General features: G+C 38.4%; 1 non-coding gene across 1 annotated transcript; it reads left to right on the forward strand.

Annotated features, from left to right (window-relative positions):
- The first annotated feature begins 1,230 nt into the window (after positions 1 to 1,230).
- Positions 1,231 to 1,338, forward strand: LOC130978074 (small nucleolar RNA R71). The gene has a single exon (XR_009085738.1). It is a non-coding gene; the product is annotated as a small nucleolar RNA R71 (small nucleolar RNA).
- The last annotated feature ends 12,892 nt before the right edge of the window (positions 1,339 to 14,230 follow it).

Genomic DNA, 14,230 nt, shown 5'->3' on the forward strand with positions numbered 1-14,230 from the left:
AAAGATCCCTAGCTTCTCCATTACAGAAAGAGGCATGAGGTTTACACTTGACCCTAAGTCACACAGAGCCTTCTTGAAGGTCATGGTGCCTATGGTACAAGGTATTGAAAACTTCCCAGGATCTTGTCTCTTTTGAGGTAATTTCTGCCTAGACAAGTCATCCAGTTCTTTGGTGAGCAAAGGAGGTTCATCCTCCCAAGTCTCATTTCCAAATAACTTGTCATTTAGCTTCATGATTGCTCCAAGGTATTTAGCAACTTGCTCTTCAGTGACATACTCATCCTCTTCAGAGGAAGAATACTCATCAGAGCTCATGAAAGACAGAAGTAAATCCAATGGAATCTCTATGGTCTCAGTTTGAGCCTCAGATTCCCATGGTTCCTCATTGGGGAACTCAGTGGAGGTCAGTGCACGCCCATTGAGGTCTTCCTCAGTGGCGTTCACTTCCCCTCCTTCCTCTCCAAATTCGGCCATGGTTATGGCTTTGCACTCTCCTTTTGGATTTTCTTCTGTATTGCTTGGAAGAGTGCTTGGAGGGAGTTCAGTAACTTTCTTGCTCAGCTGTCCCACTTGTGCCTCCAAATTCCTGATGGAGGACCTTGTTTTAGTCATGAAACTTTGAGTGGTCTTGATTAGATCAGAGACCATGGTTGCTAAGTCAGAGGGGTTCTGCTTAGAATTCTCTGTCTGTTGCTGAGAAGATGATGGAAAAAGCTTGCTATTGCTAAACCTGTTTCTTCCACCATTATTGTTGAAACCTTGTTGAGGTCTCTCTTGATTCTTCCATGAGAAATTTGGGTGATTTCTCCATGAATAATTATAGGTGTTTCCATAGGGTTCTCCTAAGTAATTCACCTCTTCCATTGAAGGGTTCTCAGGATCATAAGCTTCTTCCTCAGATGAAGCATCCTTAGTACTGCTTGGTGCATTTTGCATTCCAGACAGACTTTGAGAAATCAAATTGACTTGTTGAGTCAATATTTTGTTCTGAGCCAGTATGGCATTCAGAGCATCAATCTCAAGAACTCCTTTCATCTGACTAGTCCCATTGTTCACAGGATTCCTTTCAGAAGTGTACATGAATTGGTTATTTGCAACCATTTCAATGAGCTCTTGAGCCTCTGTAGGCGTCTTCTTCAAATGAAGAGATCCTCCAGCAGAGCTATCCAAAGACATCTTGGATAGTTCAGATAGACCATCATAGAAAATACCTATGATGCTCCATTCAGAAAGCATGTCTGAAGGACATTTTCTGATCAATTATTTGTATCTTTCCCAAGCTTCATGGAGGGACTCACCATCCTTCTGTCTGAAGGTTTGGACTTCCACTCTAAGCTTACTCAATTTTTGAGGTGGAAAGAACTTTGCCAAGAAGGCATTGACTAGCTTTTCCCAAGAGTCCAGGCTTTCTTTAGGTTGAGAGTCCAACCATATTCTAGCTCTGTCTCTTACAGCAAAAGGGAATAGCATAAGTCTATAGACTTCAGGGTCTACCCCATTAGTCTTGACTGTGTCACAGATTTGCAAGAATTCAGCTAAGAACTGATGAGGATCTTCCAATGGAAGTCCATGGAACTTGCAATTCTGTTGCATTAGAGAAACTAATTGAAGCTTAAGCTCAAAGTTGTTTGCTCCAATGGCAGGGATAGAGATGCTTCTTCCATAGAAATCGGGAGTAGGTGCAATAAAGTCACCCAGCACCTTCCTTGCATTGTTGGCATTGTTGTTGTTTTCGGCTGCTATGGCTTCTTCTTCCTTGAAGATTTCTGTTAGGTTCTCAACTATGAACGTGTGCCTGACAACCACCTCCGTTCATAGAGATTTGTGCTTTAGCTTCTCTTAGCTTTCGCTTCAAGGTCCTTTCAGGTTCAGGGTCAGCTTCAACAGGAATGCCTTTGTCTCTGCTCCTGCTCATATGAAAGAGAAGAGAACAAGAAAATGTGGAATCCTCTATGTTACAGTATAGAGATTCCTTGAGGTGTCAGAGGAAGAAAAATAGAAGACAGAGGTAGAAAATTCGAACTTATCAAAGAAGATGGAGTTCGAATTTTGCATTAAGGAATAGTGTTAGTCCATAAATAGAAGGATGTGAGAAGAAGGGAAGTAATTTTCGAAAATTTAAGTAAAAGATTTTGAAAACATTTTGAAAAACACTTAATTGATTTTCGAAAATAAGAGTGGAAAAGAAATCAAGTGATTTTTGAAAAAGATTTTGAAATTAGAAATTAAAAAGATTTGATTGAAAACTTATTTTGAAAAAGATGTGATTAAAAAGATATGATTTGAAAACAATTTTAAAAGATATGATTTGAAAACAATTTGAAAAGATATGATTTTAAAAATTAATGACTTGCCTAACAAGAAAAGATATGATTCAAACATAAAACCTTCCTCAACAGAAAAGGCAAAAAATGTTCAATCAAATCATTAATTGTTAGTAAGTATCTTTGAAAAAGGAAAGAAATTGATTTTGAAAACATTTGATTGAAAAGATTTGATTTGAAAAAGATTTGATTTTGAAAAACTTTGAAAACTTGGAAAAAAAAAATTGATTTGAAAACAAAATCTTCCCCCTAGTGCCATCTTGGCGTTAAACGCCCAGAATGGTGCACATTCTGGCGTTTAACGCCCAAACTACTACCCTTTTGGGCGTTAAACGCCCAGCCAGGCACCCTGGCTGGCGTTTAAACGCCAGTCTGTCTTCTTCACTGGGCATTTTTTAATGCCCAGCTTTTTCTGTATAATTCCTCTGCTGTATGTTCTGAATCTTCAATTCTCTGTATTATTGACTTGAAAAGACACAAATTAAAAATATTTTTGGATTTTTAATAATAAAAAATGCAACTAAAATCAAATAACAATGCATGCAAGACACCAAACTTAGCAGTTTGTATACTACTGACACTAAAATGAGAATGCATATGAGAAAACAACAAAACACTCAAGTCAATAGAATTTCAAAGATCAAAACAAGGAAATCATCAAGAACAACTTGAAGATTAATGAAGACACATGCATAAATTCGAAAAATGCAAGAAGAACAGAAACATGCAATTGACACCAAACTTAAAATGAGACTCTATACTCAAACAAGAAATATTTTTGGTATTTATGATTTGTAATTTTTTTGGTTTTTTCGAAAATTAGGTGAAAAGAAAAATAAAGGTATCAAAATTCTTAATGAGAATTCCAGGAATCATGCAATGTTAGTCTAAAGCTTTAGTCTAAAGGGATTAGACATGGCCGGCTAAGCTTCAACAGGACATTGCATTCAAGAGCTAAATTGATGAGAATCAATCAGCTTTGGTGATGATAAGAACATCACCTTGAAACACTAGAATTCGTTCTTAAGAACTCTGAAGAAAAATACCTAATCTAAGCAACAAGATGAACCGTCAGTTGTCCATACACGAACAATCCCCGGCAACGGCGCCAAAAACTTTGTGCACGAAATTGTGATCACTACTTTTCAAAACATAAACAATCCCTAGTAATGGCTCCAAAGACTTGGTGCACAATACCATGGCATAAGCACAACTTCGCACAACTAACCAGCAAGTGCACTGGGTCGTCCAAGTAATAAACCTTACGCGAGTAAGGGTCGATCCCACGGAGATTGGTGGTATGAAGCAAGCTATGGTCACCTTGTAAATCTCAGTCAGGCAGACTCAAATGGGTATAGTGATAAGCGAATAAAGCATAAAGATAAAGATAGAGATACTTATGTATATCATTGGTGTAAGAGCTTCAGACAAGCGTATGAAGATGCCTTCCCTTCCGTCTCTCTGCTTTCCTACTGTCTTCATCCAATCCTTCTTACTCCTTTCCATGGCAAGCTCATGTAGGGTTTCACCGTTGTCAGTGGCTACCTCCCATCCTCTCAGTGAAAATACGTCCCTGATGCTCTGTCACAGCATAGGCTAATCATCTGTCGGTTCTCAATCAGGCCGGAATAGAATCCAGTGATTCTTTTGCGTCTGTCACTAACGCCCCGCCCTCAGGAGTTTGAAGCACGTCACAGTCATTCAATCATTGAATCCTACTCAGAATACCACAGACAAGGTTAGACCTTCCGGATTCTCTTGAATGCCGCCATCAGTTCTTGCCTATACCACGAAGATTCCGGTTAAAGAATCCAAGAAATATTCACTAGAGCCTCGAATGCTTGTAGAACAAGAATGGTTGTCAGTCACCTTGTTCATGAGTGAGAATGATGATGAGTGTCACTGATCATCACATTCATCAAGTTGAAGAACAAGTGATATCTTGGACAAGGAACAAGCGGAATTGAATAGAAGAACAATAGTAATTGCATTAATACTCGAGGTACAGCAGAGCTCCACACCTTAATCTATGGTGTGTAGAAACTCCACCGTTGAAAATACATAAGAACAAAGTCTAGGCATGGCCGAATGGCCAGCCTCCCAAAGAGGGTTCAATCATAAAAACATGATCAAAAGATGAAAATACAATAGTAAAAGGTCCTATATATAGAAAATTAGTAGCCTAGGGTGTACAGAGATGAGTAAATGACATAGAAATCCACTTCCAGGCCCACTTGGTGTGTGCTTGGGCTGAGCAATGAAGCATTTTCGTGTAGAGACTCTTCTTGGAGTTAAACGCCAGCTTTTATGTCAGTTTGGGCGTTTAACTCCCATTTAGGTGCCAGTTCCGGCGTTTAACGCTGGAATTTCTATAGGTGACTTTGAACGCCGGTTTGGGCCATCAAATCTTGGGCAAAGTATGGACTATCATATATTGCTGGAAAGCCCAGAATGTCTACTTTCCAACGCCGTTGAGAGCGCGCCAATTGGGCTTCTGTAGCTCCAGAAAATCCACTTCGAGTGCAGGGAGGTCAGAATCCAACAGCATCTGCAGTCCTTTTCAGTCTCTGAATCAGATTTTTGCTCAGGTCCCTCAATTTCAGCCAGAAAATACCTGAAATCACAGAAAAACACACAAACTCATAGTAAAGTCCAGAAAAGTGAATTTTAATTAAAAACTAATAAAAATATACTAAGAACTCAACTAAAACTACCAAAAACATACTAAAAACAATGCCAAAAAGCGTACAAATTATCCGCTCATCATTTACCCACAAAATTTGCTCTCCAATTGTCATATACGTGCTCTCAAATTCAACTAAACTCGTAGCATTCATTCTACCACTTTCCAATATCAATTCAAATACCTATTTATATCACTCCTTCATATACAAAGCGTTATAAATTTAACCAAATTCAAGCCTATGTCGTACTCATCCATTTGTATTTTTGTAAAAATTTTGATATAACCTCCCCTAAAAGTGAACTTAGCCACTTTAAAGGTTCCCTAAATTCAACAAGCTACCAACCTCTTCTTTGTCAAAGAATCCTCAGACCCTCAATAGTAATATACCTTGTCAACAAAATACACTTTCAACAGTAGTACTTTTATTAATTCATAGGATTCAACAGGGCTCCTCCCCTCAACCTAGGAGGTTTAGAAACTCATGCTGAAGTAAAAATACAATGGAAAATGTGTAAAACGTTTAAAGAATGATAAAAATATTCGAAGAAGGTCTGCATTACATAAATATAATCCCTTAAATACTAAACAGATGACTAGTGAGGGTAAAATAGTCTATTTAGTGCTAAAATCCACTTTTAGAGCTCACTTGGTGAGTGATTGGGATGAGGTTTGAAGAGATCCACATGCTATGAGGCTCCTTGGGCATGGAACGCTAGCTAGAGGGTCCTCTCTGAGCGTTTGTACATTGGTCTCTGCTCTTTGGGGGCTGGACGTGTGGAAGGGGGCAGGAAGCTGGCGTTAGACGCCAGTTTTGGGCATTCTAAATCGAAGCAAAGGATAGACTATTATATATTGCTGGAAAGCGCTGAAAGTCAGCTTTCCATAGCCATTAAGAACGCTCCATTTGAACTTCTATAGCTTCAGAAAAGCTCTTCCGAATGTAGGCAGGTCAGATTTGGACAGCATCTGTAGTGCTTTCTCTGTCTCTAAATCAGACTTCTGCTCTAGCTCCTCAATTTCAGCCTAAAATACCTGAAATTGTATAAAAACACAAAAACTCATAGTAGAATCCAAAAATGTGAATTTAACACTAAAACCTATAAAACTTAATAAGAACTAAATAAAAACTACTAAAAACTATATGAAAGTGATGCCAAAAAGCGTATAAAATATCCGCTCATCACAAAACCAAACTTAAACCGTTGCTTTGTCGCCAAGAAACTAAAAACACAGTACGATAAAAAAAATTAAGATACAATAAATTTCTAAGTTTCAAATGAAGCTTAGTTACAATCAGATGAGCGGGACTTAGTAGCTTTTTGCTTCTGAATAGTTTTGGCATCTCACTATCCATTGAAACTCAGAGATGTTGGGATCCTTAGGAACTTAGAATCCAGATGATATTATTGAATTTTCTAGTTAAGCTTATTTTGATTCTTTATCACAGCTTTCTGAGTCTTGGTCGTGACTCTAAGCACTCTATTTTCTAGTATTACCACCATATATATTTATAACACACACACTTTAATTGGGTGAACCTTTTCATATTGTGACTCAGCTTTACTAGAGTCCCTAGATAGAGGAGTCCAGAGTTCTTAAGCACACTCTTTTTGCTTTGGAACACGACTTTAATCGCTCAGTCTCAAGTTTTTCACTTGACACCTTCACGCCACAAGCACATGGTTAGGGACAACTTGGTTTAGCCACTTAGGCTAGGATTTTATTCCTTTGGGCCCTCCTAACCACTGATGTTCAAAGCCTTGGGCCCTTTTACCCTTGCCTTTCGGTTTAAAGGGTTACTGGCTTTTTGCTCTTGCCTTTTGGTTTAAAGAGCTATTGGCTTTTTCTGCTTACTTTTTCTACTTTTTTTCTTTTTTTTTTGCCAGTTTTTTTTTTGCATGCAAGCTTTTGCTTTTTATTTTTACTACTTTTTCTTGCTTCAAGAATCAATTTTAGATTTTTCAGATTATCAATAATACTTTTCCTTTTTTCTTATTCTTTCAAGAGCCAACATTCATAAATTTCAACTTCAAATATGCATTGTTTATTCATACATTCAGAAAACAAAAGCAAATAACACCACATCAACATAATTAAACTAATCTTATTTTAAACTTGAAATTCATGCATCTCTCAATTCTTTTCAAATAAAATTTTCTTTTAATCATGGTGAGAGATATATGGAACATTTTACAACTTAAAGACATCAATGCAAATGATCATGCAACTAGAACAAGAAAACAAATAACATAACAGAAAAACAGAAAAGGAAAGGAAAAAAAGAGAACGAGTCCACCTTTAATGGTGGCGCCTAGTGCTCCTCTTTGAGGATTAAATGTGATGTTTGATCTCTTCTATATCATTCCTTTGCCTTTGTTCCTCTTTCCTCATAGCTCTTTGGTCTTCCTTTATGGCTCTTTGATCTTCTCTTATTTCATTGAGAGTGGTAGCATCTCCTTGATGCTCCATCCTCAACTACTCCATGTTAGTACTCAATGTTCCTAGAGAAGTTTTTCAATGATCCCAATAGCTTTGTGGAGGAAATACATCCCTTGAGACATCTCAGGGATCTCATACAAAGGCGGTTACACAGGCTCTTGTACATGCTCTCTAATTTGCTCCATTCGCTTCTTAGTGATGGGCTTATCCTCCCCAATGGAGATATCTCCATTTATGACAATTCCAGCTGAATTGCATAAGTGACAGATGTGGTGTGGGAATGCCAACCTGGCATTGGTGTGAGGCTTCTCAGCTACCTTGTATAATTCTTGAGGAATCACCTCATGTACTTCCACCTCAGTTCTAATCTTGATGCAATGAATCATGATAGCTCTGTCAACAGTCACTTCTGATCGGTTGCTAGTAGGGATGATGGATCTTTGGATGAATTCCAACCATCATTTAACTATGGGCTTTAGGTAAACCCTTCTTAACTAAATGGGCTTGGCTTGGGAATCCCTTTTTCACTATGTGTCTTCTACACAGATATCTCAGAGTACTTTATCCAATCTCTAATCATGGTTGACTCTCCTAGTGTAAGGATGGGGATCTCCTTGTAATAAAGACAAGTTGAATGCCAACCTCACTCTTTCCGAGCTGAAATCTAAGATTCTTCCTCTGACCATGGTAATCCAACTCCTTAGATTTGGGTTCACACTAGTCTCATGGTTTTTGGTAACCCATGCATTAGCATAGAACTCTTGCACCATGAGAATCCCAACATCTTGAATAAGATTGGTTAGGACTTCCCAACCTCTTCTTCGGATCTCTCTTCGGATTTTTGGATACTCATTCTTCTTGAGAATGAAAGGGACCTCAGGGATCACTTTCTTCTCAGCCACTACTTAATAGAAATGGTCATGGTGAGCTTTGGTGATGAATCTCTCCATCTCCCAAGATTCAGAGGGATTGGCTACTGCCTTTCCTTTCCTTTTCCTAGAGGAGTCTCCAACCTTGGGTGCCATAATGGTAGTTGAAAGAACAAAAATCTATGCTTTTCCAACACCAAACTTAAAAATTTGCTCGTCCTCGAGCAAAAATAGAAGAATGGAGAAGAAGAAGAAAATAGAGAGAGGGAGAGGGAGAGAGAGGGCTCGGCCTTGTGGGGTGGAGAAGGTATGAGAGGTGTGTGTATGAAGGGTTATAGAGAGGGTTATTTATAGGAGTAGGAAAGGTTTAGGGTTCGGCCATAGGGTGGGTTTTGGGTGGGAAATTCAATTTTGAAGTGGGTGGGGGTAGGTGGGAGTGATGATGGTTTGGGAAAATTAAATGGATGTGAAAGTAAGTGGGGTAGGTGAAAGATGTTGTGGGACCCACAGGTCCTGAGAGGCTAGGAAATCCAGATTTCCTGCTTCTCTATACTGGCATTTGAATGCCCAAGAGCTGCTCCCTGGCTGGCGTTCAACGTCAGCAATGCTCCCCCCTTGGGGTGTTGAATGGCCAGCAGGGATACCCTGGCTGGCGTTCAACTTTAACACTCCATCTAGAGTGTTTTGTTTTCACTGCTGTGAATTCTCTTTCTTGACTGATGCACATGATCATGACTCTGAAAACTGAAAGAAAAACAAAATAAAAATAAAAATAGTTGAGTGAAGTTGGGTTGCCTCCCAACAGGCGCTCTTTTAACCTCACTAGCTTGACCTTTAGCTCCTTACAGAGGTGAGTATTGGCACATGTTTTCACCCCTTACAGTAAATCTTCATCCTGTTCTCTCATGAATGAGCTCTACATGATCTAGAGATAGGACATGACTCACTGTACGTGGTAGGACTGGATTCTTAGTGAAGACAGCTCTCATGCTAGGTGAGAGGCCTTCAGTTGAGACTTTCCTGTCCCTCCAACCTTTAGGTACTTTCTTTTTAGTACCTCTGTGCTTAGAGCTTGTTGAGGGCTGCCCAACACCAAACATAGAATTGATGTCTGGGGGCTTTGCAGAGCTCTGCACAAAGAGAGGGCTAGCACAATAAGTGTTGCACAGTTATCTCTCTTTTAGAAGAAAAATTAGGATGAGGCATCTTGAATAAGATGTGATCCTTTTGGGTTAGTTCTCCCTTAGCCACATCAATGATAGCATTGTAGGAAAGGTCTTCCAAGGATGACACAGTCATCCTTATCCTCTCCTATGTCCAAGACAATGAAGTTTGCAGGGATGTAGTGGTTTTCAACTTTAACGAAGACATCCTCTACTAAGCCATATGGCTTCTTCATGGTCTTGTCTGCCATCTCTAAACAGATGTGTGCAGCTTGTACCTCAAGGATTCCCAACTTCTCCATTACAGAGAGTGGCATGAGGTTAATACTTGACCCTAGGTCACATAGAGCCTTATCAAAGGTCATAGTGCCTATGGTGCAAGAAATTAGAAATCGTCCAGTATCTGGAAGCTTCTGAGGTAGCTCTTGCTGAACCAAAGCATGGAGTTCTTTGGTAAGTAGTAGAGGTTCTTCTTCAAGAGGGTTTTTACCAAATAGCTTGGCATTCTGCTTCATTAGAGCTCCTAGGAAACGAGCAACTTGCTCTTCCCTAGTGTATTCATCTTCATCTGAGGATGAGTAGTCATCAGAACTTATGCATTGTAGAAGTGCATTCAAAGGAACCTCTATTGTCTTTATGGTTTCATTTGGTTCTGGGCCAGAGGGTTCTTGACTGGGATTTAGGCACTCAAAGGATGTGCTTTGACTGACATTCAATGCCAGCTCTGTTGGCTTATTGGGCGTTGAATGCCCTTGCTGTTCACCCTGATTGGCGTTAAGCGCCAGTCCCTCTAGCATTATGGGCATTGAACGCCCAGCAGGGATGTCTTTGAATGCTTGCTTTCCTGGGTGAGTGGGCATTGAACGCCGAGTGAGGGGTTCCTCACTAGCATTCAACGCCAGAATGGTTGGGAGTTTGGGCGTTGAACGCCTAGTGAGGGGTTCCTCACTGGCGTTTAGCGCCAGAAAGGCTTCCTGTTTGGACGTTGAACGCCCAGCTAGTGCTCCCTGGCTGGCATTCAACGCTAGCTTTTCTGCCAGGATGTCCTTTAAACACCCCGTGAGGAGTTTCTCACTGGCATTTAATGCCAGGCTTGCTGCCATTGTAGGCGTTGAATGCCCAGTGAAGGCTTCTTCGCTGGTGTTCAACGCCACCCCATTCTCCTCTAATTTGGCCTCTTCCCCCATGGTTATGGTGTTGCACTCTTTTCTTGGATTAACCTCAATGTTACTGGGAAGAGTGTCAGGAGGAGTCTCAGGGATCCTCTTGCTCAGTTGACCAACCTGTACTTTCAAGTTTCTAATGGAGGACCTTGTTTCATGAATGTAATTATAGGTGGTCTTAGTGAGGCTGGAGACTAGAATGGCTAAGTCAGAAAGGCTCTGCTTAGAGGTGTCGATATTCCCTTGAGAAGATGGGAATGGTGGTCTATTATTGAACTTATTTTGGTTCCTACCACCTTGATTGTTATTGAAACCTTGCTGAGGTTTCTATTGATCCTTCCATGAGAGGTTAGGATGATTCCTCCATGAAGGGTTGTAAGTATTTCCATAGGGTTCTCCCATGTAATTCACCTCCTCCATGGTGGGTTAATCAGGATCATAAGCTTCTGTTTCAGAAGAAGCTTCCTGATTACTGCCAGCTGCAGTTTGCATCCTAGTCAGATGTTGAGAGATCATGTTGACCTGTTGGATCAAGATCTTATTCTGAGCCAAGATGGCATTCAGAGTCTCAACCTCATGAACTCTTTTCTTCTGAGGGGTTCCATGATTTACAGGATTTTGCTCAGAAGTGTACATGAACTGGTTGTTAGCAACTATTTCAATGAGTTCTCTAGCTTCTGCAGGCATTTTCTTCAAGTGGAGAGATCCACTTGCAGAGCTGTCCAATGAAATTTTGGACATCTCAAACAAATTGTCATAGAACATGCCTATGATGGACCACTCTGAGAGTATGTCAGGAGGACATCTCCTAATCAGTTGTTTATATCTTTTCCAAGCTTCATATAGGGATTCACCTTCTCTTTGTCTGAAGGTTTGAACTTCCACTCTAATCTTGCTCATCCTTTGAGGAGGAAAGAACTTAGCCAGAAAAGCATTCACTAGCTTTTTCCAAGAGTCAAGACTCTCTTTAGGTTGGGCATACAACAAGAATTTAGCTCTGTCTCTTAAAGCAAAGGGAAAGAGCATCCACTTGTAGACATCAGGATTAACTCCATTAGTCTTTACAGTATCACAGATCTATAAAAATTCTGCTAAGAACTGATGTGGATCTTCCAGTGGAAGTCTATGAAATTTACAGTTTTGCTGGAGAAGAAAGACTAACTGAGGCTTAAGCTCAAAGTTGTTAGCTCCAATAGCAGGTACAGCTATGCTTCTGCCATAAAAGTCTGATGTAGGCATGGTGAAGTCATCAGGGACCTTTCTTGGCTCCTTTTGAGGTTCGGCCATGTTTTCTTATTCTTGTTCAAAACTTTTTGAAAGGTCTCTTCCGGAGTGTTGTGCTTTAGCTTGCTATAAATGCCTCTTTAGTGTCTTCTCAGGTTCAGGATCAGGAGTCAAGAGGGGTTCTTTATCCCTATTCCTGGTCATAAATAAGAAGAACAGAAAAAGAAAGAAAATAAGAAGACTCTCTACGCCAATAGGCATGAAGCTCCTCCTTAATTTCAGAAGTGAAGAAAGAAGAAGAAAAAAGAAAAAAAAGCAAAAGAAGTAGAAGAAGAATACGTTGGAAATAGTAGATAAGAGTAAATAAAAGAAGATAGAAAAAGTGAAGATGGAAGATGAGAGAGGGTGAGAAGTTGAATAATAGAGATGTGAGAGGAAGAAAAATATAAATAGAAAAAGTAAATAAGAGTTAAAATATTTTTGTTTTTATTTATTTAATTTATTAATTAGTTTTTGAAAATTAGTTAATTAATTTAAAAAGAATTTAAAATTTAGATGTTAAATTCTCGAAAATAGAAGAGAGAGAAGAGGGAGAAGTTTTTGAAAATTAAGAGAGGTGAGAGTTAGTTAGGTGGTTATGAAAAAGATGAAAGAGAGAAGAAGATATGATTTTCGAAAATTAAGAAGAGAATAGTTAGTTAGGTAGTTTTGAAAAAGAAGAGAGAGAAGATGAGATATTAATTAAGAAAAGATTTTTAATTTAAAAATAAAATAGAAGATAAGATAAGAAAAGATTTGAAATTAAAATTTAAAATTATGATAAGAAATTTAAAAAGATTTGAAAAAGATATGATAAGATTTTGAAAAAGATAAGATTTTTGAAAAAGATATGATTTTTATTTTTTGAAAATTTTGATTTTTGAAAACTTGACAACTAAGATATAATAAGATAAAAATTTTAAAATTGAAATCTGAATTTTTATGTATGATTTTTGAAAATTATGGTTACAATTAAGTTAGAAAAGATATTTTTTATTTTTGAATTTTATGATGAAAGAGAAAAACACAAAAAAAAGATACAAAACTTAAAATTTTTAGATCTAGCACCTTTGTTTTTCGAAAATTTTTGGAGGGAAATACCAAGGGACACCAAACATAAATTTTAAGATCAAAACACATACAAGACTCAAGAACACTTTGAATGCTCACAAGAGCACGAAGAACAAAATTTAAAGACTCAAAGAACTCAAGAACACCAAACTTCAAATTTTTTTAGAAAAACAAACAAAATTTTTGAAAAAAATATAAAGAAAAACACAAGATGACACCAAACTTAAAAATTGAAGCAAGATTTAAACAAAGAAAAATTATTTTTGAAAAATTTTTAGAAAGAATGACTCTAGGAACAACACTTACCAAGAACATAAGCCGACGCTCTAACCAATTGAACACAGAAAATGAGAAATATTTTTGAGAAACCTTTTTTATTTTTCGAAAAAAATAGAGAAGAAGAAAATAAAAATAAAAGACTCAAATAAAAAAGAAAGTTATACTCTTGAAAAAATCAAAGACTCAAAGAACACAAGACTCAAACAAGAACACAAATTAAACAAAGAAAAGAAAAATATTTTTGAAAAGGTTTTTAGATTTTTTTTTCGAAAATTGAGAAAGAAGAAAACAACATAAAAGACTCAAATAAAATAAAAATTACCTGATCTAGGGAACAAGATAATCCTTCAATTTGTCCAAACTCAACAATCTCCAGCAACGATGCCAAAAACTTGGTGCGTGTATGCAAACCCCACCCTTCTGTACAGTAGTACCAGCAAGTTTACTTGGTCGTCCAAGTAATACCTGAGCGAGTCAAGGTCGATCCCACTGAGATTGTGGCTTGAAGAAATCTATGGTTGTCTTGCAAGTCTTAGTCAGGCAAAATAAGAAGGTTGTTGATTGTAAAGGAATACCGAATTGTAATAAAGTTAAAGAGGTAGAAAATACTGATAGGAATAAAGTTGAGGATCGGAGTTGCTTTGTCTTTCTGAATTAACTGTGGTATTGCTGCTCTCCTTGCTTGTGAGAGATTTCTTCAATGGCAGGCTGTATGTGATTGACACTGGTTTGAGCAGCTGCCAATACTCCTCCGGATCTAAGCCCCATGTTCAATGTGGATCCATCTCTGCTTGAGGGTGAAGCGCGTACAGTCCATTCTCCTTTATGATCCTACTCAAAATGCCACAGACAAGGTCGGATCTTCTGGATCAGAGAATGCTACATTTTTGGGTTCTAGCTTCTACCACAGAGACCCTAATCTCCCCGGAAATTGGCTGAACTAATGTCTCGAGAAGTCCCCAACAAAATCATG

Source organism: Arachis stenosperma, chromosome 4 (assembly GCF_014773155.1).
Source record: "Arachis stenosperma cultivar V10309 chromosome 4, arast.V10309.gnm1.PFL2, whole genome shotgun sequence".
Lineage (NCBI taxonomy): Eukaryota > Viridiplantae > Streptophyta > Magnoliopsida > Fabales > Fabaceae > Arachis > Arachis stenosperma.